The 24,304-nt window shown below is 37.0% G+C and overlaps 1 protein-coding gene across 5 annotated transcripts in view; it reads right to left on the reverse strand.

The window, feature by feature from the left end:
• The window catches only part of SLC20A2 (solute carrier family 20 member 2), a 107,654-nt gene that overhangs the window by 62,228 nt on the left and 21,122 nt on the right, over positions 1 to 24,304 (reverse strand). The window contains exon 1 of one of the 5 annotated variants that reach the window (XM_037813280.1): positions 14,332 to 14,567. The exons of 3 other annotated variants lie outside the window; for them this stretch is intronic. The gene's annotated coding sequence lies outside the window, so the exon portion shown is untranslated. Of the gene's footprint in view, positions 1 to 14,331; positions 14,570 to 24,304 lie in introns of those variants that run through there. One more of the 5 variants, XM_037813284.1, reaches the window with a different exon arrangement.

Consider the following 24,304-nt stretch of genomic DNA (forward strand, 5'->3'; position numbering starts at 1 on the left):
CAAGCCCCTAGCTAGACTGACAAAATCAAAAAGAGAGAAGACCCATATAAACAAAATAATGAATGAAAAAGGTGACATAACTGCAGATCCTGAAGAAATTAAAAAAATTATAAGAGGATACTATGAACAGCTGTATGGCAACAAACTGGATAATGTAGAGGAAATGGACAATTTCCTGGAAACATGTGAACAACCTAGACTGACCAGAGAAGAAACAGAAGACCTCAATCAACCCATCACAAGCAAAGAGATCCAATCAGTCATCAAAAATCTTCCCACAAATAAATGCCCAGGGCCAGATGGCTTCACAGGGGAATTCTACCAAACTTTCCAGAAAGAACTGACACCAATCTTACTCAAACTCTTTCAAAACATTGAAGAAAAGGGAACACTACCTAACTCATTTTATGAAGCTAACATCAATCTAATACCAAAACCAGGCAAAGATGCTACAAAAAAGGAAAACTACCGGCCAATCTCCCTAATGAATATAGATGCAAAAATCCTCAACAAAATACTTGCAAATCGAATCCAAAGACACATTAAAAAAATCATACACCATGACCAAGTGGGGTTCATTCCAGGCATACAAGGATGGTTCAACATAAGAAAATCAATCAATGTATTACAACACATTAACAAGTCAAAAGGGAAAAATCAATTGATCATCTCAATAGATGCTGAAAAAGCATTTGACAAAATCCAACATCCGTTTTTGATAAAAACACTTCAAAAGGTAGGAATTGAAGGAAACTTCTTCAACATGATAAAGAGCATATATGAAAAACCCACAGCCAGCATAGTACTCAATGGTGAGAGACTGAAAGCCTTCCCTCTAAGATCAGGAACAAGACAAGGATGCCCGCTGTCACCACTGTTATTCAACATTGTGCTGGAAGTGCTAGCCAGGGCAATCCGGCAAGACAAAGAAATAAAAGGCATCCAAATTGGAAAAGAAGTAAAACTGTCATTGTTTGCAGATGATATGATCTTATACGTAGAAAACCCTGAGAAATCGACGATACAGCTACTAGAGCTAATAAACAAATTTAGCAAAGTAGCGGGATACAAGATTAATGCACATAAGTCAGTAATGTTTCTATATGCTAGAAATGAACAAACTGAAGAGACACTCAAGAAAAAGATACCATTTTCAATAGCAACTAAAAAAATCAAGTACCTAGGAATAAACTTAACCAAAGATGTAAAAGACCTATACAAAGAAAACTACATAACTCTACTAAAAGAAATAGAAGGGGACCTTAAAAGATGGAAAAATATTCCATGTTCATGGATAGGAAGACTAAATGTCATTAAGATGTCAATTCTACCCAAACTCATCTACAGATTCAATGCAATCCCAATCAAAATTCCAACAACCTACTTTGCAGACTTGGAAAAGCTAGTTAGCAAATTTATTTGGAAAGGGAAGATGCCTCGAATTGCTAAAGACACTCTAAAAAAGAAAAACCAAGTGGGAGGACTTACACTCCCTGACTTTGAAGCTTATTATAAAGCCACAGTTGCCAAAACAGCATGGTACTGGCACAAAGATAGACATATAGATCAATGGAATCGAATTGAGAATTCAGAGGTAGACCCTCAGATCTATGGCCGACTGATCTTTGATAAGGCCCCCAAAGTCACTGAACTGAGTCATAATGGTCTTTTCAACAAATGGGGATGGGAGAGTTGGATATCCATATCCAAAAGAATGAAAGAGGACCCCTACCTCACCCCCTACACAAAAATTAACTCAAAATGGACCAAAGATCTCAATATAAAAGAAAGTACCATAAAACTCCTAGAAGATAATGTAGGAAAACATCTTCAAGACCTTGTATTAGGCGGCCACTTCCTAGACTTTACACCCAAAGCACAAGCAACAAAAGAAAAAATAGATAAATGGGAACTCCTCAAGCTTAGAAGTTTCTGCACCTCAAAGGAATTTCTCAAAAAGGTAAAGAGGCAGCCAACTCAGTGGGAAAAAAATTTTGGAAATCATGTATCTGACGAAAGACTGATACCTTGCATATATAAAGAAATCCTACAACTCAATGACAATAGTACAGACAGCCCAATTATAAAATGGGCAAAAGATATGAAAAGACAGTTCTCTGAAGAGGAAATACAAATGGCCAAGAAACACATGAAAAAATGTTCAGCTTCACTAGCTATTAGAGAGATGCAAATTAAGACCACAATGAGATACCTTCTAACACCGATTAGAATGTCTGCCATTAAACAAACAGGAAACTACAAATGCTGGAGGGGATGTGGAGAAATTGGAACTCTTATTCATTGTTGGTGGGACTGTATAATGGTTCAGCCACTCTGGAAGTCAGTCTGGCAGTTCCTTAGAAAACTAGAAATAGAGTTACCATTCGATCCAGCGATTGCACTTCTCGGTATATACCCGGAAGGTCGGAAAGCAGTGACACGAACAGATATCTGCACGCCAATGTTCATAGCAGCATTATTCACAATTGCCAAGAGATGCAAACAACCCAAATGTCCTTCAACAGATGAGTGGATAAATAAAATGTGGTATATACACACAATGGAATACTACGCGGCAGTAAGAAGGAACGATCTCGTGAAACATATGACAACATGGATGAACCTTGAAGACATAATGCTGAGCGAAATAAGCCAGGCACAAAAAGAAAAATATTATATGCTACCACTAATGTGAACTTTGAAAAATGTAAAACAAATGGTTTATACTGTAGAATGTAGGGGAACTAGCAATAGAGAGCAATTAAGGAAGGGGGAACAATAATCCAAGAAGAACAGATAAGCTATTTAACGTTCTGGGGATGCCCAGGAATGACTATGGTCTGTTAATTTCTGATGGATATAGTAGGAACAAGTTCACAGAAATGTTACTATATTAGGTAACTTTCTTGGGGTAAAGTAGGAACATGTTGGAAGTTAAGCAGTTATCTTAGGTTAGTTGTCTTTTTCTTACTCCCTTGTTATGGTCTCTTTGAAATGTTCTTTTACTGTATGTTTGTTTTCTTTTTAACTTTTTTTTCATACAGTTGATTTAAAAAAGAAGGGAAAGTTAAAAAAAAAAAAAGAAAAACAAGGAAAAAAAAGATGTAGTGCCCCCTTGAGGAGCCTGTGGAGAATGCAGGGGTATTGGCCTACCCCACCTCCATGGTTGCTCACATGACCACAGATATAGGGGACTGGTGGTTTGATGGGTTGAGCCCTCTACCATAGGTTTTACCCTTGGGAAGACGGTTGCTGCAAAGGAGAGGCTAGGCCTCCCTATAATTGTGCCTAAGAGCCTCCTCCCGAATGCCTCTCTGTTGCTCAGATGTGGCCCTCTCTCTCTAGCTAAGCCAACTTAAAGGGTGAAATCACTGCCCTCCCCACTACGTGGGATCAGACACCCAGGGGAGTGAATCTCCCTGGCAACGTGGAATATGACTCCCGGGGAGGAATGTAGACCTGGCATCGTGGGACGGAGAACATCTTCTTGACCAAAAGGGGGATGTGAAAGGAAATGAAATAAGCTTCAGTGGCAGAGAGATTCCAAAAGGAGCCGAGAGGTCACTCTGGTGGGCACTCTTACGCACACTTTAGACAACCCTTTTTAGGTTCTAAAGAATTGGGGTAGCTGGTGGTGGATACCTGAAACTATCAAACTACAACCCAGAACCCATGAATCTTGAAGACAGTTGTATAAAAATGTAGCTTATGAGGGGTGACAATGGGATTGGGAAAGCCATAAGGACCACACTCCACTTTGTCTAGTTTATGGATGGATGAGTAGAAAAATAGGGGAAGGAAACAGACAAAGGTACCCAGTGTTCTTTTTTACTTCAATTGCTCTTTTTCACTTTAATTATTATTCTTGTTATTTTTGTGTGTGTGCTAATGAAGGTGTCAGGGATTGATTTAGGTGATGAATGTACAACTATGTAATGGTACTGTGAACAATCGAAAGTGCGATTTGTTTTGTATGACTGCGTGGTATGTGAATATATCTCAATAAAATGAAGATAAAAAAAAAAAGAAGTAGGTATCAAAACAAATGAGATTGTTATAGATTTACAATGTTAAATTGAAGCCCCATGGTAACTACAAAGAAAATATTGAAAAATATAAAAGTCCACAGAGACTGAAATTAAAGTTCAGGTTGCTGAGAGCAGGGGACAGGGGGAATACAAAGTCAATGCAAAATGGTTGTAGGGTTTCTGTTTGGGAAAACAGGAAAGTTTTAGTAATGGAAGGTGTTAAGGGTTCCCTAACACAGTGAATGTGATTAATCCCGTTAAATGGTATGGTTAGGGGTGGTTGAGATGGGAAAGTTTATGTTGTATATATGTTTTCGTAATAATAATAATAAAAAAGAGCAATTAAAGAGACAATGACAAATAAATGCAACACATGATCCTGGACAGGTTCTATCAAGGGAGCAGAGAAGGCTCAAATGGATGTTATTGGGACACATGAAAAATTGGGATAACGACGGTAAGCTCTATATCATCATTAAATTGTTTGAACTTTGTAACTGCACTTAAGGTTATACACTATATATAATTGAATATCCTTTTTCTTAGGAAATGTAAATGGTAGTATTACATGTTCAAGAAGAATGACACATACAGCCTACACTCAAGTGTTCAGAAAATGAATCAATGGGTAGACAAATAGATGGACTGATAGATCGATGGGCAGATAGAATGATATGGCAAATGAGGCAAAAAACTAAAATTGGTGGATCTGCATATCCGGGGGGGATAGGGGATAGAGTTATCTACATAGGTATTACATACGTAGATATGTAAAAATATGTACATATCTACATATTTTTGTAACTGTCCTGTAAGTTTGAAATTATTTCAAAATAAAAAGATTAATTTTTTTTTTAAAAATTGATGTTCACATGTGGCAACGTGGATGAACCTTGAAAACATTATGCTAAGTGAAATAAGCCAGACATAGAGAAATACTGTTTGATTCCACTTATATTAAAAATCTAGAATAAGCAAATCCATAGAGACGGAGTAGATTAGAGGTTACCAGGAGTTGGCAGGAGTGGGGAATAAGGAGTTACTGCTCAACAGGTACAGAGTTTCTTTTTAGGGTGATAAAAAATTTTGTAATGTATTGTGGTGATGATAGCACATTATAAATGTGATTAACGTCAATGAGTTATACACTTAAAAGCGGGTAAAATGGAATACTATGGTACATACATGTTATCACAATAAAAAATTAAATGAAATTAAATTGAGAAAAAAAAAAGTGACCACGATTTGCCTTAAAAAAAAAAAAAGGTACTTGCACTGCTCTTACATAGCTGCATCTAATTTAATAACTTGAGTTCTTACATGTTCATTGCTTAAGTTAATATTTAGTGAGGAGACAAAATAAAATCTTTTTTATTATACTATTGCCTGCTTATGGTCATACCCTCTCAGAGTACAATAAAAATTAAACTTTGTTTTAAAATATCACTCTAATACTTAATCATTAGTATGAGAATGTCAAGCTTTTATACCTTATCAAGAGAAGTTTCTTCTGGCATAGGTTTTGAGTCATTTCTTTTCAAGTAAAACCTCTGGGTTTATTTAATTAATTTAATTGTTACAGACAAATCTCAAGAGTCCAAGCACCCTGACTTAAAGATCAGGGAAATACCAAACAAACATAAACAAAAGTAGAGAAGGTTAAACTCAGACCCAACAGAAAGAGGTACACGGCTTGGAATGCCCCCTAATTCCCTGGGGGTACCCAACACTGCTCAAAATGACAGAACATCCCGGCCATTCTGTCTTCCTTGTTCCAGCCTCCACTTTAATTTCAAGTCAGTCTAAAGCAATCTTTTTTTTGTCTTTTCTTTTCATTTTATTAACAGTGTCCTTTGTAGCATATTTTTTTTATTTTTTAATTTTTAATACGGTTTTATTGAGATACATTCACATACCACAAAATCATCCACAGTGTACAATCAATTGTTCACAGTACCATCAGATAGTTGTGCATTCATCACCACAATCAATTTTTTAACATTTTCCTTACTCCAAGAAGAAAAAAATAAATAAATTAAAATGAAAGCAAAAGTGAACACCTAAAACATTCCATCCACCCCATCCATCCCTATTTTTCATTTAATTTTTGTCTTCATTTTTCTACTCATCTGTCCATACACTGGATAAAGGGAGTGTGAGCCACAAGGTTTTCACAATCACACAGTCACACCGTGTAATCTACACAGTTATACAATCGTCTTCCAGAATCAAGTAAAGCAATCTCTTCTTAAAGTCTTTATAATAGACAAGCTCATTCATAACTTCCAATCACCCCACTATGTTAACTACATTTATATCTTCTCACTTTTATTTTCAGTCTTAAGAGGTAAAGGCAAAAACCAACAGAACAAAAACAAATGAATGAATAAACACAAACAAAAAGAAACAGAAAGAAAATAAACTCAATCCAAATCTCAAACTGAGATCTAGTCTCCTGTTCCCTTACAAAAGCCATCCTTTCCCTTGACAGCCAGCAGCTTTACTGCTTTTTCTAACTTAGAGTATCAGAAAATATTTGTATCTGCTCTATCCTTTTTAGAGAAGATAAAAAGACATTTTCTTTCTTCCTTTGAGGCATTCAACTTGCAAAAAATTCTATTAACCAAATGTTAATCACCTATTTATTCCATCTTGATGTGGCATTCAACACATTTTTGCTCATATTGTGTGCAGGAGAGCTCTGAGATTCAACAAAGTTGAGACTGCTTGGCAGTTAGGACAAGCAGATGTAGTTACTATAATTCTCACCGGAACAATACTCTATCCAGATCTGATAATTAGAGTCAAAGGCTTCACCCACGACTCTCATCTCCCCCAAGAGAAAATGAAGATTAAACCCATGTGGCGCTTGTCTTCACTTCTGCAAGGAGTCAATAGAGCAAAGAGGAATTAAGTGATTACTCCTAACATATAACTGCAGGAGAAAGAGACAGGATGATAAAGAAAGGAGAGGATGAAAAGAGAAGCACTCCTTGTAAGGATGAAGAATGCTAAGAAGGAAACTTGAAAAACCAGCTTTCTGAGTTCCAAGTATTCCCGGAAATAGTCTTCTATGAGTAACAAAGATTCTAAACGGAAGGCTGGGCCGGAACGTGGTAGTACATGATACTAGACTTCTTTTCCTTTCTCAAGGCATTATGGTTTTAAATTGTTTTAGGTATCAGTCCTGTAGAAAGTAGATTCAATTCAGTCTCAATCTAAATGTCTGTGCTGAAAGTAATCGTGGAGACAGATTCCACTTCACTCTAGGCCCAGGCTTAGGGACATGTTTCAAGAGAGACCCTTAAAATAACTATCAAAAGTCCTGATGCGCCCGCGTCACCAGTTTTGCTCAAGATTTTCTTAAATCAACTGCCACCAGCACCAAAACTGTTACCCAAAAATAACCTTCTGATTAAGACCACAAGGACGTCCTAGCAGCATTTGGCAGAAATAACTGAGGAAGCCAGCAATGCTATCATTTCTAGCGAACACTGGTAAGATATACTTGGATACCACAAAGATGAGTGTTTTGGAAATACTAGCCGGTTGACTTATTCCTTCCATCGTCCCTCTTCATCAACACTGGAAACATTATCAGAGGTCTACAGCATATGGTTCTACCACTCTCTACTTGAATCTATTCTAGATCTTGACCTGTGGTCCCTTATAAAATTTAAATGGATAATCATGACACCAGAAATATTTTAATTGATTTAAAAATATGCTGGATTCCTCAGCTCCCTTCTTTTGCTCTCTAAAAAATACTGAATCCGAGATCCTGATGAATTTAAGATCACATTAGGTTTAGTTTAAGACCAGAACAGTGGTGAAAGCAGACCCTTCACATTACAGAATTAATATTTATTAATAACAACTATTACACCTTGATATGTGTGGGCCTCTTCCCAAGATCTAAGACCCCAAGCATCTGCCTTAAAAGTAAGTCAAAATTTCCATTGTAAAAATAATATATGCTCATATAGAAAATGTGGGTAAGCATAGGAAAATAGAAAGTAAATCAAGAGAAAAATGTGCTTAGTCTACCACTCCTCAGTTGAGATAGGTACTACTTCTGCAAGCCACTGAGAGGCCACCTCCAAATTAAATAAAATACAAAAGCCATAAGTAAAAATGAACCAAAATTGTTCTTTTATAACTAGAGAACTTTTTTATAGTTATATAAGTAATGCATACTTATAGAAGAAAAAATTTAAACTACAGGTAACCAAAAAAGGGGGGGAAATCTCCTAGAGAGAAATATTATGCACAGTTGATGTGTGGCATTTTTTTTTCATGTACATATATGGGCCTTCCTTTTACAAAAATGGGGTTATAAATACATAATATTTTGTAACCTGCTACTCAATATACATCTAACACCATTACTTTCAATGGCTGTATAGTGTTACATCATATGGCAATATCACAAATTATTTGACCAGTCCCTTAATAGGTTGTTTCTGGGGATATTTTATTAAATTTTTAAGTCATTAATTCTTGCATAGTATACTAGGAAGCAAAAGGATTTTATCTCCTTTCCCTTCAAGTTTTTTTTTTTTTTTTTTTGACTGAACAACTATAACGAGACAAAGTTTATCCCAAACCACTTAACCACTCTATTTTTAATGGCGCATATGTGGACTAGATATAAGAATGATTTTAGAAACAAAATTATTTTTTCCAAGGAAGAAATACCAAAAAGAATGACTACTCAGTACTTTCTCTTTGTAAAGAAATGAATACTCAGTACTTTCTCTTTGTAAAGAAATGAAATAGTCTTTTGTTGGCTATAATTAAGAGCCAATAAACCAGATATTTGGCATGTTCACCATGGATATATGGTTACTGAGAGTTCATGAGTTTCAAAGAAAATATTTACATTCAGAAAATCATTCAGGGTGTTAAAAAATAAGCTAAGTTTTCTGGATTGGTGAGACATATCTATCATATCAGTGTGCCACTACCACATTCTCCTGGCCTCATATACTCTGTAAATAGACAGATGTAGAAAATAAAATTGCATGTAGCATCCTAACAAGTCAGTTTTTCATCAGGGTCCAAAGACTTGGTAATAATATCAGTATATATACTCACTACCTTTTTCCATCTATGCCCATTAAATAGAGCAAACTAGAGTTTGGGCCAAACTGCCCTCACCTCTCTTTCCTTACTTCAAGGGAAATTTTTTTAATATTCTGCACATGTGTAATTAACTATAGTTATAAAAGCCAAAGAGTCTACCTATCCCATTTTCAAGTGCTAAAATATTAGGCCACAGCTGTTTGCCAAGGTAGGGCATGTTTCCTTTGGAGACAGCAGTGTGCAACTTGTGTGATACTTTTTAAACAGCACTGACAAAACATTGCCCTCAGAGAACCCTTTCTTCATTATGATCACAAAAACCTTTTATTGTACTAAATGCTATACAAAGTATAACAAATAGACACACTCTCAGCAGTTTGCAGTTTCAACCCCAAAACAATTCTATCAAGCAAAAGAACAAAGGAAAAATACACAAAAGGGCAAAGATGACTGAATTGAGATGCATTAATATTACTTGCAAAAAAGGGACAAGGTGGGGGAGGGAGAATAGAGGGCCTCCTGGGAGTAACTATTTTAAATGGGAAGGGTAAGAACTGCCAAATTGCTGATGGAGATAATTAATTACATGGGAGAGAGCAGAACACCTGTGGTCTTGGATATTTCAAGTGAATAATTACACATTTATCTGTATTAAGTGTCTACTATGTGTACCCATTGGGCTATGTGCTGCAACTAGGTCAAGCTAAAAATAAGTCATTATCCTCCACATCTAGTGATAGAGACCCAACAAACTTACAGTACATGATGCTGTACTTGAACTCTCTTTAGGTCCTCCCGTTTTGCTTTACTTCTAGGATGTCAGATCGAATTCCACACGGCAGGGAAGAGGAATGGTATTCCCTGCAGGTGGTATGACATCACCCCCTCTCCTACTGGGGAATTACCAAAGCTGGGAAAATAGGATAAAGTCACACTTTCCCACAGTCTCCTCTTCTGAAATGGACTTCAGGAAGAGTGCAGCCAGGTCTCAACTGCAGTCTGTAGAAAACAAGCAAGGGCCAAGATACAGGGGCTTCCCATTTTCACCCCTTACTAGCTCTACCCAAAGTTCCCTTCAGTGGCTGTGAAAAAGTCAAACGGGGAAAGGGGAAATCTATTTAATAACACTGGGATAAAGTAAAGTTGGATCTGTCTGATAACACAATATTACTACTACCACATTATCTCAATTGATCCTCGTTTGAAAAAGGCACTGTCTTAACTACCAAGCTCAGAAAAGTGATTGCAAAATTTTCTTGGTTAATGATTAACCTTCACTAAGTGAAAAAGGGAAATCCAGAGCAAAGTCAGGATTAGAAGGGACTTTGAGAGGTCATTTATCTCCTGATATGAGAGAGTCTATCAAAAACACCACAAACAGATATAAACCCATTTCCAGATAGCTCCAGGAAAAAAGTTTACATTCTCCAGCACCTAAATTTCCCATGTTTAATACCCACTGCCAGTATCTTTTTTTTTTTATAACTAATACAAGAGTCCTCAAACATTTAGTGTGCAACCTGGAGGGCTTGTTAAAACACACACTGCTGCCTACAGCCTCCCTCCAAACTTTTCTAAATCAACCAGTGTTGGGTGGGGCCTGAGAATTTGCATTTCACAGTTCCCCGCTGAGGCTGACTCTGGGTGTACAGAGACCCACTGGGAGAACCACGCTCTCCCCTAACCCTTACTAGCATAACCCTTAGATTCTTAGAAATAGACACTAGTTGGTCATCAGTCTTTGGTATTGAGACATACCTAAGTCTGAATAAAAATTCAAGAGTCCCCAGTTTTTTCTCCAGCGAAATAACAGAAGTTCCCCAAACTCTTATAGGTATCATTTTTCACCCCTTTAATCATCTTTTGAGGTTCTTTCTTGAGCCCTCTCCAAGTCTCTCTTGGTTGTGGAGCCATGGCCTGGACCCAGGGCCTGAGTCAGACACCGGCTGAGGTTGAGTATAAAGGGAAGAATGACTCACTGATTCACGCAGTATACTCCTATTTATTAATCTCCAATATCCAAGTGGGCTTCTTTCTGATTCATGTTCGTCTGACTCCTTTATGAGCAACAGTAATGCTTAGTAGGCCTTCGTAATGCTTTTCTTCTGTGAGGCTTAAAGCATTCCTCTAATTTAACAGTTGACTCAGCATCGGAAACCAGTGCAGAATTAAGTAACTTGTTCAATGATACCTTGCAAATCAGTTCAGGGGGACAAAGAAAATCTGGATTTTCAGATTTCCATCCAAATATTTTATGGAGAAAGATATTTCTCACATTTTTTGGACTTTGTAAGGTATCAAATTTACCCCCTCCACCTGGTGCTAACAAATGCAGGTGCAGGTGAGACTACTGAACCTTCTTCACTTTGCTATGGATTGTAACAGAGAACTGGAGTGGAGGCACAGGCTCCTGGAGTCAAGCTTCTCAACTCCATTTCCCCGGCTGCTGGAAAAGAAAGGAACACAGCACCCTCAGTGGCACTGCAGCCCACCCTAATCCCATTTGGCAGAAAACCAGATGAACTGAAAGCCAAATTACCTTCGACCCACCCCGCTCCACCTTGTCTTCCTTTTTTTCATTTTCATATTCTTGCCTCTAACAATTTAGTGTGTGTGTTAGGGGGCCCAGTCTCTGTGTTCCGCCCTATTTTTAGCACGTGAGTTCTTTGAGAGTGGGAACTGTGCTTTCTTTGTGTATTGTATGTGCTCTGTGGGGGCTTAATACATGCTACATTATAACAGCAGGCCCAGTATTTCCAGGAGAAAGCAGCATTCCTCCCAGAGGGGTAGATCCTATATACATGTGTACAAGACAGGCAAAGCTGAAGTCACCCCTCTGCTCACCGTTCCCCTTCATTTTAGATAAAAGAGTTGAAACTCAATAACAAAGCCTCTTCCTACAAGTTTCCTTTCGAGAGAGAACATTCTACAAATGTCATCACTGGGCACTTGCATTCGGCTCCAAACCAAAAGGCAACCTGTCAATAATGTGGTTCCCATATAGCCATACAGACAAGTTTCCTATTAAAAAGCTGGTGTGGATGAAGGAGACCCAGAGAAAAGACTCCTCTCTTCGTTCCTGAAAATCTCTCAAGGCTTTAGAGCAGAAGGCTATTCTCGAATCTCCTGCCATCAAGAGCTACCCTACCAGAGCCGCGGCGTCTAGAACTGTTTTAAGCAGTGGAGGAGCAGGATGAGAGGGCAGGCCGCCAGTGCGAGGAGCTCGGAGGAACAGGGCTTGAGGACATATAGTCACAAAGCTAACTGTAGCGAGGACCACACCCATGGAAGCTGCAGGCGTGAACAGCACCTGGGTTTGAATCTGGCTCTTTCCATGGGTCACACAGCCGCCCACGACTCCCAGCACCTGGACTTCCCATTTATGACAGGATGAGTTGAGCTCACTGTGATTTGTCACACCGAAGGTCATAACCAGGCAACACAGCCTCTACTCCCCAGGGGACTGTGACCAGGAAAAGTTCATCCGGCACACAGGGGAAGAAGCAACAAGGAGACTCACACACCAGCAAACACGAGAAATTCCGGGGCTGCCACTTAAGGAATTAAAGTGGTCTCTTCTTTCTTTCACTGATACCACTCTCTCACAGCACATAAATCATTAAAACAGACATCCTGAAAGTGTTTTATGGGCATTTTAGCAACTCCTCCTGTAAGAAAATATGCTTCCTCATATTAAAAAAAAAAAAAATCTATAAAACTTCTTTATGTTAAAATTAAAAATGGATAAATTCTAAACAGTTCTTTTTTGCAGATGGAACTACAACTGATCAAGCGAATAACTTGAAAACTAATATCCAACTCCAGGAAATCTTTTAAAACACTCCACTGAGATTCTGAGGGCACCTAATTATAGCAGTTAAAAGTAAGAATAAGAACTGTTATGTTCTTTGAGTACAAGTATTTATTATGAAGCATACAGTGAAACAAAACTCCTTTTACTACTGCAGATTACAACACTATAGGCTTTCCTGTTATAATTACAATTAATCTGGACTTCTCAGTAAAAAACTGTCTAAAAAGTTTCCTTCTACAAATAGCCCAAGAACTCAGTTCTGGTTTCTTATGTTTTTTTCCTATTAAATGTACCACTGAAACATTGCCTTTCATTGTCAATTCCTATGTCATTTATATTTAAAATCAGACAATACGTAGTAACAAAGAAGACCTTTTCAAAATGGGAAAATGACACTCACAATGCTAATTACAGGCATGTTGTCCTCCCTGTTCACAGAAATTACGGAGACAGGGATGTCTGGTAAGCAGTTACTATACCTCCTATTTGAATTGTTTCATTAAAATCAGTATTTCTAGGGCGGATGTAATTTAAATGTTAATTGATAAAGAAATTCCTACCTGCTTCTGTGTTACAAGCAAGTTGTTTGGCATAATGTCAGTCTACCTTAAATAAGGCATATTTCAGAGCAGGAAAGGTGATTCAAACTTAATTTAAAATACTGCCATACAATTTTAAATCTTCAGTTTAGTCTTCAGTTCAAATGTATACTGACAATGACATGTTACATTAACAGCAGTGAAAATCAGCGAGTTCATGGCTGTCGGTTAATTTTGATAACTAACTCAATCTTCCAGAGGATGCTTTAAATTACTTTCTAAAGCCTTCCTCCTAGATTATTATTACTTTTAAAATAAGTACTTCTCTTTAGGAGTACATGGGTCTATTTTAAGCCTAATATCCTTCTTAAATAACAAAAACTGCCCATCTGCACATTTTAAAAAATTACATTAGACACTCCTATTATTTCTGCAGCAAAAACTTGTAACAGTGTTAACAAGGTATAACAAGAATCCACTTTTAACATTTTTTTTCTAAGAGTTACGTTACCATAGAAAATAAAGCTCAATGACATAACACAACATTCCCGGATTTGCTGGAACCATTTCCATTAATCAAACATTTTAACGGATAAACAGAAAAAATAAGTAATAAGCTACAGACTGCTTTTGCAAAGAGAAAGATAAGAATCAAATACTTTCTCTTGGGAAAACCGAATAAGGCAAGTTTCTTGCGGTGGGATACATTTAAAGAAAAATCTCTTGGATTTCTCTAAAGCACTAACACCAAAGTTTCCAGTTTTCCCAAGAGATAAAAAAAAAAAAAAAAAACTACGATAGTAAATTCGGAAGATATAAGGAGAAAAGAACAAAGAGAAGTCTTAAAAATGCAGCCAGTACTTACAAGTACTTTCAAAGGAAATCTGAGCCACAATTCTTCAGGAGACGGCTGTCCCAATCATAAACACAATCTGAAGTCTAAAATAGATATCCTATCACATTAGACTGAGAAGTCACATTTCAGCTTACTAACTTCTACTTGGGTAAACAGTTTTACAACTCATAAAACAAACCCTGGCTAAAATTAACTGCAGCAGAACAGCGGGCAGGAACACGCTGATTTGCATCATGTGTGCCGGGGTTTATTCACTAGGACAACATCGGTGCTCTTAATGGGAAATTTGGCCAAGGGGCGTGCTCTAGTGAACAATACATAGCATCACGATTATGCTGATTATTGAGTTCAGTCCAATAACACTAACTTCTTTTAAGTTGTTTTGCAAGTTGTTGTGCAAGAACCAACAAAGATAGAGAGTAGGTGCCTTTTCCCAACAGGCATTCACTTGATTTTTTTAGCACGTTCGAATCAGACAAAACTTTGGCAACAAGGTGGCAGTACTGTATGCTCTTCGCAAGGAAAAGCAAAGTAAAAAGAAATTCTGTCAGATTATTTAAATAGTATGATTAGATATTGTGCTATGTGAAATTGAATATGCTTTAAATCTAAATACCAAAACATCCATAAATGAAACAGCCTTAAATGGAAGCTTTTTTCTTTATATTTAATGAACAAATTTCATTTACTTGCTTTCTGACTCTGTCTTTTGCACCTCCCAAGGAGCTGCTATGAGGATACAGGTTCACTAGTAAATTACAACTGGGAACAAACATCTGAAATATTTCAAAAGGCATCGTTCTTGGCAAGAAGTATTTTGAAATTCATTTAACTTCCTGGCTCTCAGAACTGGAAAAATAGTCCTCTGTGGGTGACTGATCAAGCTAATGTGAAGACTCCCAAATATACAAGTGATATTTAAAAGAAAACTAGAAGTAACACATAGCTTTTTTAAAAAAATATAGTCTCTTAAGTCCAATTGTTACCAGACACAAAACTGCTTAGTACCTACTCGAGATGGTTCAGCCGAGTTCACTTCAGACGTTTAAGTTCTGATGAATATTTTGTTCTTACTGTATACAGTAACATCTCCAGGAGATGTCATTTCTTTTTTTTTTTTTTTTAATGGATGAGTAAACAGACATAGGGAACATCAATGACTTGTCCAAGGCCTCTCTTTGAACCAACATTGGATTACTACATCCTCCTCCTAACCCCTCTACAACACTTCTTTCATATTAACAATTCCGCTATAATCCTATGGCCCTTCTTAGAATTGTTTGTTTTTCTAATTTAAAAATGTCATATGTTAGTTGAGACTTCATGAGATTTATTCTATGCAACTTCCAGGGATTTAAAAAACACTCCTCGAATCTCTGTTGTAGGCGGGTATCCTGTAATATGCTTAATACCTGACTATGCCCTTACGAGGCACTGTCCTCTACAGCACACATGCCAAAAGTTGCAAATGGGTTGATTTTCATTGGCATGAGCTGGTAACCCCAACACAATCCTCCTCCCTGTTGTTTACAAAAAAGCACTGGTTGGTAGCCTGGACTTCCACCTATTCAGCCCAAACAACCTGAGGCCGCTGCGGCCAGCCCTTGCGCCACCCCCGTGAGACAGAAGCTGGTGTGCTGCACCACCATCCCAACCCAAGTCACCGAGAGGTGGGCATTTCCCACCCCATGCCAAAAGGAAAGAAGTTAGCACTCATCAAAGGCCTTTGATTAACAGAATTAATTCTCCATACGCCACAGAGAATTCACTGTGAATTCTTAGTGTTGAAGAGGACATTATAAGGTTATTTATGACAAAATTATCCTGATCCATAGTTCAGAAGAGTTTTCAAACCAAAAGATTACTTCTTCCCTAAACCAGAAAGTAAGAAAAAACAAATGCACCAAGTTTATTTCTGATCCTTCAGCTAACTCAGACTGTTGCTTTACATCAGAGGAACAAAATGATAGATCCAACCTCTATTATATGGAAGGCAGGAGATGCTGAGCAGTTTTCCAGTTCTTCATAGGCCAAATATGCTGAGATGACTCCATTATTTCTTTCAATAGCAACCACGCTTGTTCCAAAATGCAAGAACCAAAACACTCCAAACTACTGTATCCTCTAATCTGCCTTAGTCACTCTGTTGCTTCCTTTCATTAGTGAAAATAATTTAAGAGTCAATGGTACTTTTGTTCCAGGTATACTTACGACAATAGAGAAAAATCCATGTATTGTCTTTAAAGACAAGGAAATTCTTCCTATTACTTCTCATGGATTTTTGGTGGTGGTAGAGCCACGCAAGTGGGGGGTAGGGGTGACCTATGGGATATTTAGTCCAGTAGATCCATGAAAATTAAAAACACAACAAAACTACTGGTATTAGGAACTTGGACTAATGAATTAACCTGGATATTGACCCTCTAAAGCCACTACGTACATAATTTTAAATTTTCTAGTAGTTACATTAAAAAGGTAAAAAGAAATAAGCAAAATTTATTTTAATAATATATTTAACTCAACATATCCAAAATGCTATTATTTCAGCATGTAATCAATCCAAAATATGTTCCATTCTTTTTTTTAGTACTAAGTCAGTAAAACCCAGTGTGTATTTTACACTTATAGCACATCTCAATTTGAACTACCCAAATTTCAAATGCTCAATAACCACTTGTGGTTACTGGTTACCGTATCAGACAGCGCAAGTTTAGAAATATCTTCCTGCCAACAGCTTTTTCACAACATATATTACCATGTACATGTCTGTGGACACATGCTTCCTCATACACACTCAAACGTAAACTAAGATATTGGGGATACAAGATTGAAAAATGTCCCATTCTTGTCCTCATGGGGGCTTAAAGACTAGAGTCAGAATTTTAACCTATGAAATAATATGCAAAATATTTTGTGTTCACCGGGTATGTTTTTCTGGGGCTATAACTTTCTTCATAGCGTTTCCAAAGGGGTCTGTGAACCCCAAAAGTTAAGAGCCATGAGACTGGACCAGTAGCAGACAGAGGAAAAAATGGGAAGCTGAGCAAGGCTAAGGAATTGAGACAGACAGAAATGGGGAGGGGGGAAGGATCATTCAAAAAGGAGAGAAAAAGGACTAAAAGGAAGACAAACAGACCAAAAGAAGAGGAGAAAAAGAGGAAGAAAAAGAATTCCATTCCTAGGCATGAAATTCAGTTATAAAATCATTTAACAAATATTGGCACATTTTAGTCACTACTGGCACATTTTAGTCACTACTGTGTGCTGGAGACACAGAGATGAAAGACAAGGTCTCTAGGTGCACGGAGCTCACACTTCAGTGAGGGGGACAGACACATCTAGGCAAAGGCAACATTCTGGTATGCAGAAAGAAATAGATATGTGCAAAGTGCTATGGGAGCACACAGGAGAGGCAAAGTTGTTTTTTCTTTTTTTTTTTGTAAATGAAAGTTATTTTCTAATAAAATTTTAAAGTTTTTACATGTATGTTCTGGAATAACTCAGGATTCTGAATTTTATTTTGGAATCTTGGAAGAATCATGGAGGAAACCATTTTAACCCTGAAAAGTGATTACATTGACTTTATTCTGGGGGAAATTCATTGAGAGTCCGGGTATTCCAAAATATTTAAAAATTACAACTGGGACAAACTGTTATAATTCCATGCTGAAATATTTATCCTCCTCAAATGAAGACAGTAGGGTAAGGGTAGAGTAGAAAGGAAAAAAAAAAAAAAAATTCAGGTTTCACCATGATTCTCATTTTTTCAGAGGATGATACAGAATAGTCAAAGGCTTCATGCTGAAGAAAAAACACCAACCCATGAGGGAAAACAAAAAACAAAAATCCTCTTCTTTGGAATGTAGCTGTGGAGTCAGAAAGACCTGGGTTCAAAATGTAGTTCACCACCTAACTAGCTATCAGACCTCAGGCAACTCAGTTAACCTTGTGACCCTGTTTCCTCATCTGTAAACAGGGGAAATGACGCCTACATCAAGGGATAGCTTTAGAACTAAACGAGATGATGTACAGCACCTTGTACACAGGAATTCTCAATACATGGTCATAGACACTGAGGTCACGTGGCCTCTACCATCAGTGTAGTACTGGCCTAAGATCAATTTGGCTACTTTTACAATTCAAAGCTTCAAAGAGCAAGAAGTTGAAAGGGACTTGAAATGATCTATAAGTATTTCAGGGAAACCCAGTGTTCCACAGGCTCTCTCTTTGAAAACTCTAGCTAGGACAGCCCTGTTTAATTTTTCTATATTGTATCTCCTCACATCCCCAGAATGATGCTGAATCAGAATTCAGAGACACTGACTAAATAATACATACAAATGCCATATGGTAGTCCCTACTTATTTCTGCTTCCTTGTATCCACATGTTTCCTTTCCAACTCTGGGTTTGGCCAGCAGGATAATGGCAACATAGCACAGAGACTTGAAAAGTTCTGGCCCCCTGAGGCTTGCTCTCTCTTGCAGCTGTTTGGAACTGAGAGCATCACATGAAGACACTCTGGCTAGCCCACTGGAGGACGAGGAGACCACGGGGAGCACGGACGAGCCATCACTATTGAGACCCCCCTAAACCAGCAGACCTCCTAACGTGAGGTCATCCTAGGCAATCCAGCCCCAATCCATCTGCCAGCTAACTGCAGAGATTAGCCAGGCTTGCTCAAACCAAAAGAACCTCCAAAGTGACCTACAAAATTGTGAGACTTAACAAATGTCTGTTTTTTTTTTAAGTCATTAGTATTAGACTGGTTTGCTATGCAGCAGAAGCTCACTAACAGACACATCTTTCGAAAGTCTAAAATATTCTATTCCTTCATTTCCAAATGAATCCCTTTAAGACTCATCTATGTCTATTTTATTCTTAAAGCTCACCATTCTGATTACTATATTTATGTGTCATATCAACTATTAAGTAAATCAAACTAAAATAAAACAGTGTAACCAAGAAGTTAGGATTTAAGGACTGATGATGAATACTGAATCATTATATAGATATTCCTTTTTACTTTCTGATATATTAGAGTAGACAGAGGGAAATACTTGAAACCTGAACTGTAATCCAGCTGCCTTGATCTCTGACAATGATTGTATAGCCTTTATCTTGTGCCCTTGTGATTATTAAAAAAAACCTGTACCCATTTATCCAGTTTTTTGACTTTAAAGTCTTATGATCACTGAAGACAGCCCCTAATGTCTATTAATGAAGGGTCTTGGTCAGCCCAGAACTAACCTACCCCAAGTCCAAAGTTATCTTGATAACCAAAGCTGGACCCAACCAAAATGGGCCCACCTGCCATGTGCAGTAGCTTAGACTTTAACCTACAAGTTACCTATACCTCATTATAATATCAAAAATCATACATATCATCATATTAAGGCTGCCATTTTCTTACACATACTTTCTGTAACTAAGCATGCAATCAATCTGTGCATGCTCAACAATTAGATCACTTCTAATTGCATCACCTGGGGCCACTGTACTCATTATCTTAAAACCTGCCCATCTTTTTTTTTTTTAAGTTCAGTTTTATTGAAATATATTCACATACCATACAATCATCCATGGTCTAACCTGCCCATCTTTTGATGCTATAAAACCATCAGAATTTCTGTGTTCAGGGAGACAAATTTTGGACTGATAGGCCATCTGTTCCCCTGCTTCACGCCTAGCAATAAAACTCTTTCTCTCTTTGAAACCCCGGTGTCTAAGGAATTCGTCATTTGAGTTCATTGGGCAAAAGAATCCATTGCTTTGGTCCGGTAACAATAGTGATATGTTCCAATTATAAAACTGCTAAAATTTAAGTGCTCTATTAATTCCATTCTGTAGCTCAAAACAAATATATGTGACCTTCAATGCAACAATGGTACAACTATATAGGCTAAAGAAATGATTTCCCCCATCCCAGTCTTTGGAGAGATTATATTGGCATGATATATAGCCATTTGGTAGGTCTTCATATCTGAAAACTGGATTAAGAGTACCAATTTACACACACAAATAGAAAAACCAAACTCTAAAATGAATAAGACAGTTTCTTTCCCTCCAGCATTCACATTTTGAAACTAAAACAAAAGATATGAATAGTAGCAAAGTTATTTTTAAACTTTGATAAATAGCTAATTCAGCATAATTTTATGACAATTTATATCAGGACTTTGAAAGGAAAGACAGTATTATTACTCTTGTTTGATTACTTATTTTAATAGAGTTTATTTTTTAAAGTTTCTTAGAATTTTATTGGAAAATTTCACCCTACCATACAGTCCTAATAGTCATCCATCTAACAAACATTTGTTAAACAGTTGGTTCCTGCCATTATGAAACTCTCAAGCCTTTGCAAGGTTTGTATGAATGGCAGGATGCCCATGACTATGACAGAAAAGGGTGTAAATGACATTTCTGCCTTCATGAAGCTTATAGTCTGATAGGAGACATGAGACTATATATATATATATATATATATATATACACATAGACATAAACTTTCTACCATTTAAGGGAATAGTTAGTAAGCATACCAAAGAGTAAAAACTCATTTCAATAGGAATTTAAGAAAAGAAGAGGCTTCCAGTTGGCATACTCAGAAAAGGTATGTTGGAGGAAGCAACATTTGAATTGCGCCTTTGAAGGCTGATGAGCTTTCAACAGCAAAAGGAGTGGAAAGAACATTATACAGAAGCCATGACACAAGCAAAGACAGAGAAAAAGAAAAGTTATAATGTTATGCCTGGGGAATCGCTTGGATTAAAATCTCAGCTCTATCAATTAATAGCTGCTTTGACCACTGATAAATTACTTAATCTCCCCAAGTTTATGCCATAAAATATCAAATGAGAGTATGCACTCAACAACAAGACTGCTTGGGTTCAAATTCCAGCTTCAGCACTTAGTAGTTGATGGCCTTGGAGAAGTTACTCACTCTCTCCGTACCTTGGTTGACCATCTTTCAAATGGAGAAAACAATGATACATAGTTCATAGGGTTGTTATGATGGCTAGAGTTTACAATTTGTTAAGCATGTACAATAGTGCCTGGTGCTCAATATATAAAACTTTTGTTAAATAAATAAACTCCCATTTATATCTACACCACAACATAGTATATAGAGAGAGACAGAGAGAGAGAGGTATGTACACAAATATAGATACAGTTTTAAGACTAAGGATAGAACCTGGTATGTAGAAGTTTCTAGATATTTTAATTTTTTCCCTCTTGCTCCTCCTTGGTCCAGATTTATGGAAATTTTCACTAGAGCACAAGGGTACCCCAACATTAGCCTCCACTCAGTTAAAAGAACAGAGGCTGTCATCTTTCCTGTACTTTGAAACTGGGGGCTCCCTCTTTTCTCTTGGGAGTGCAACAATTTCTGCACTTGCTGCTATAAGACGCCAAGCTTGAAATTGCCAGACATGAATTCAAAACAAAAAGAGCAGTAATCTTATGTAGTGAACATACCTTAAATGGAAAATAAGCATAGGTTTATTAAGTACAATCTGAATTTCCATAATTTATGTGGTAGAACATAGTACTTGGTCCCAATGTACCAGAAGACTCAATCTAAAACAAGAACCCATAAATCTATAATTTGAAATTTTATAAAAATAGTTAAAAGTCAGATTTAAAGCTGAGGTTATTCAAAAGTAGGTTAACAAAATCTTACTAATCCCAGACTATTTTGGCTTGAAGTAGTTACATATCTAAACTGAAAATACTTTTAAATGCAGTTTTATTACCGGAATCTATTAACAAAAGGTTAAGCTGAATTCCCTCTATTTTTAAAATAAAAGAACTAAAGATAGTAGCTGTAGTTACCAGATTATACTAAAAAAATACTGCAAAAAGTATCTGAAAATATTTTAGTTGAAATAAGTAAAATTTTCCTGCAATCTTATACTATTTATTTGTTTAGAAACCACTTTTTCACAGGTAGTGCAAAGGTAAACTTCACCCACCACAGGTCAAACTTTATTACCAATTCTGTGTTGGTGGACAGAATCTGATTTAATGAGTTGTGTTGAATTGCTAGTCATAAATGTCCACTTCTCAGTTTACTCCATCCAATTACAGCAAAACAATTAACAATTGGGCAACAAGCTACTGACTTCCCAAATCTTTTGGTATATCAGTACCAAATGTTAATTTTTGTGATTTCAATCCACACTGCTTCACAAGCAATCTTTTTGATAAAGTCTGTCCTACTTTCTGACTTGAGATTTAAGACTCCCTGAGAATAAGAGAGTTGTAGTTTAACAAAGCTGTACTGCTGTAATGCTGGGTTCGTTCAAATCCCAGCTCCACTACTTACTACCTTTGAGATTTTAGGCAAATTATTTAACAGAATTCTCTCTGCTCTTTTTGCCAATCCGTAAAATGAAGATAAGATCTTATCTACAGGACTGTAAAAAATGAATTAATATACATACAGCACTTAGAACAGTGCTTGACATACAGTTTTTATATATTTTACCCTGTATAAAGTCAACACTGAAGGGGAATTCCTGGTTGCACCATCTGTACGTGGTAGTTAAGAGAATCTGTTTTGGGATTTTGGGTTTTGGAGTTCCCTCTCTCTCTTATTTCAGTGGGCAGGAAGCTTGCAGGATAAGATTGAAAGGGGCCTTCATGACAGCCCAATGCGACCAATTTTACTATTAATAATATCAAACATGTTCTCATGGCTCCTGCTATTGCTGTCAAGCATCTGAGCATTTGTAAGATCTGCTGAAGGGGCAGATGCCCAAGCATGTGGTAAAACATAGTAGTTGGTCCCAATGTACCAGAAGACTCAAGAAATCAAGAATCAATTTTCTTATTTTTAATAGTTTTATTGTAAATGGCTGTGATGTGTTCCCAATCAGATAAATTGCGATGTGGTCATTGTTAGGGTTCGCAGTTCAAAATCAACCTCAACTTGAAAGGGATGAAATATTCAAAAGAGATTCTAATTTTACTTGGCCACAAGGATCCATTAGGTGTCCAGCTTCAACAAGGGAGCATTGCCTAGCCTTCTTGATGATAAATGTACATGATCTTATCTCTTAAGCACTAAGTATTTTCATTAAAAAAAAATTCTTCAATGAGTGCTCATTTTTAAAGTAGCAGCAAAAAGCAAAAAAATTAAAAATAAATAAATAAATAAATAAAGCTGAAGGGATTAACAACTCAACTCTAAGAACTATAGCAGCTCAATAATTATAATGACCCAAGAGGGCATTCCTAGAAACACCAGAGACCAGTTCCTTCACACAGGGTCTTGTTCACATAAAGAGGGGTGGACAGACAGTACCGGGCTGTCCGTGGTTGATTTTAGACTGTGAAATAACAGACAATTATCCAAGTTAGACCTTAATGCTTTTCATTTTAAGAGTTGGTTTCTTCTCTTTCTTGACATTATAATTCCATCTCCCCAACTGCCAGGAGAAGGTGCTTTACCAGTTCTTAACTCAAAATCTGTCCAAACAATGCTCTTGAAAAATGTGTGAAAATTATTCTTCTTGGTTTCCCAAACTGAGATCCTCTCTTTAAACTATGTTGAAAGGAAGAACTCTCAATAGATCCAGATTATCTTAAGGCTTTTCATTTCATCTGTTTTTTCATTTTGAGTAAGAAAAACCTTGTCCTTATTATTCAAAATTAATAAATAAGCAGACAATTAGACAAAGCATATTCTAGGTGTTCATACAAAGCATATCACAACTACATAAGTCACAACATCAGACTACTATTCATTGTTCTTTGTATAGCTTTAAAAATAAGCCATCTCTTCTCATGTGAGTTTTGATATGGGTCAGTGTTCAGGAAAAGTAGTTAAGAAGAAAAGCAAATAAACAACTGAAAACATCCCCCAAACAACAACCAAAAAGAACCTTTCTGAGAACATTTACTAAAGTACTCTGTCTCAAAACCACCTTCAACCTAAACTATTCCTAGGCACCGAAGAAACAGGAAGCACAAAATCAC

The sequence above is a fragment of the Choloepus didactylus genome, chromosome 20, assembly GCF_015220235.1.
Source record: "Choloepus didactylus isolate mChoDid1 chromosome 20, mChoDid1.pri, whole genome shotgun sequence".
In the NCBI taxonomy this organism is placed as follows: Eukaryota; Metazoa; Chordata; class Mammalia; order Pilosa; family Megalonychidae; genus Choloepus; species Choloepus didactylus.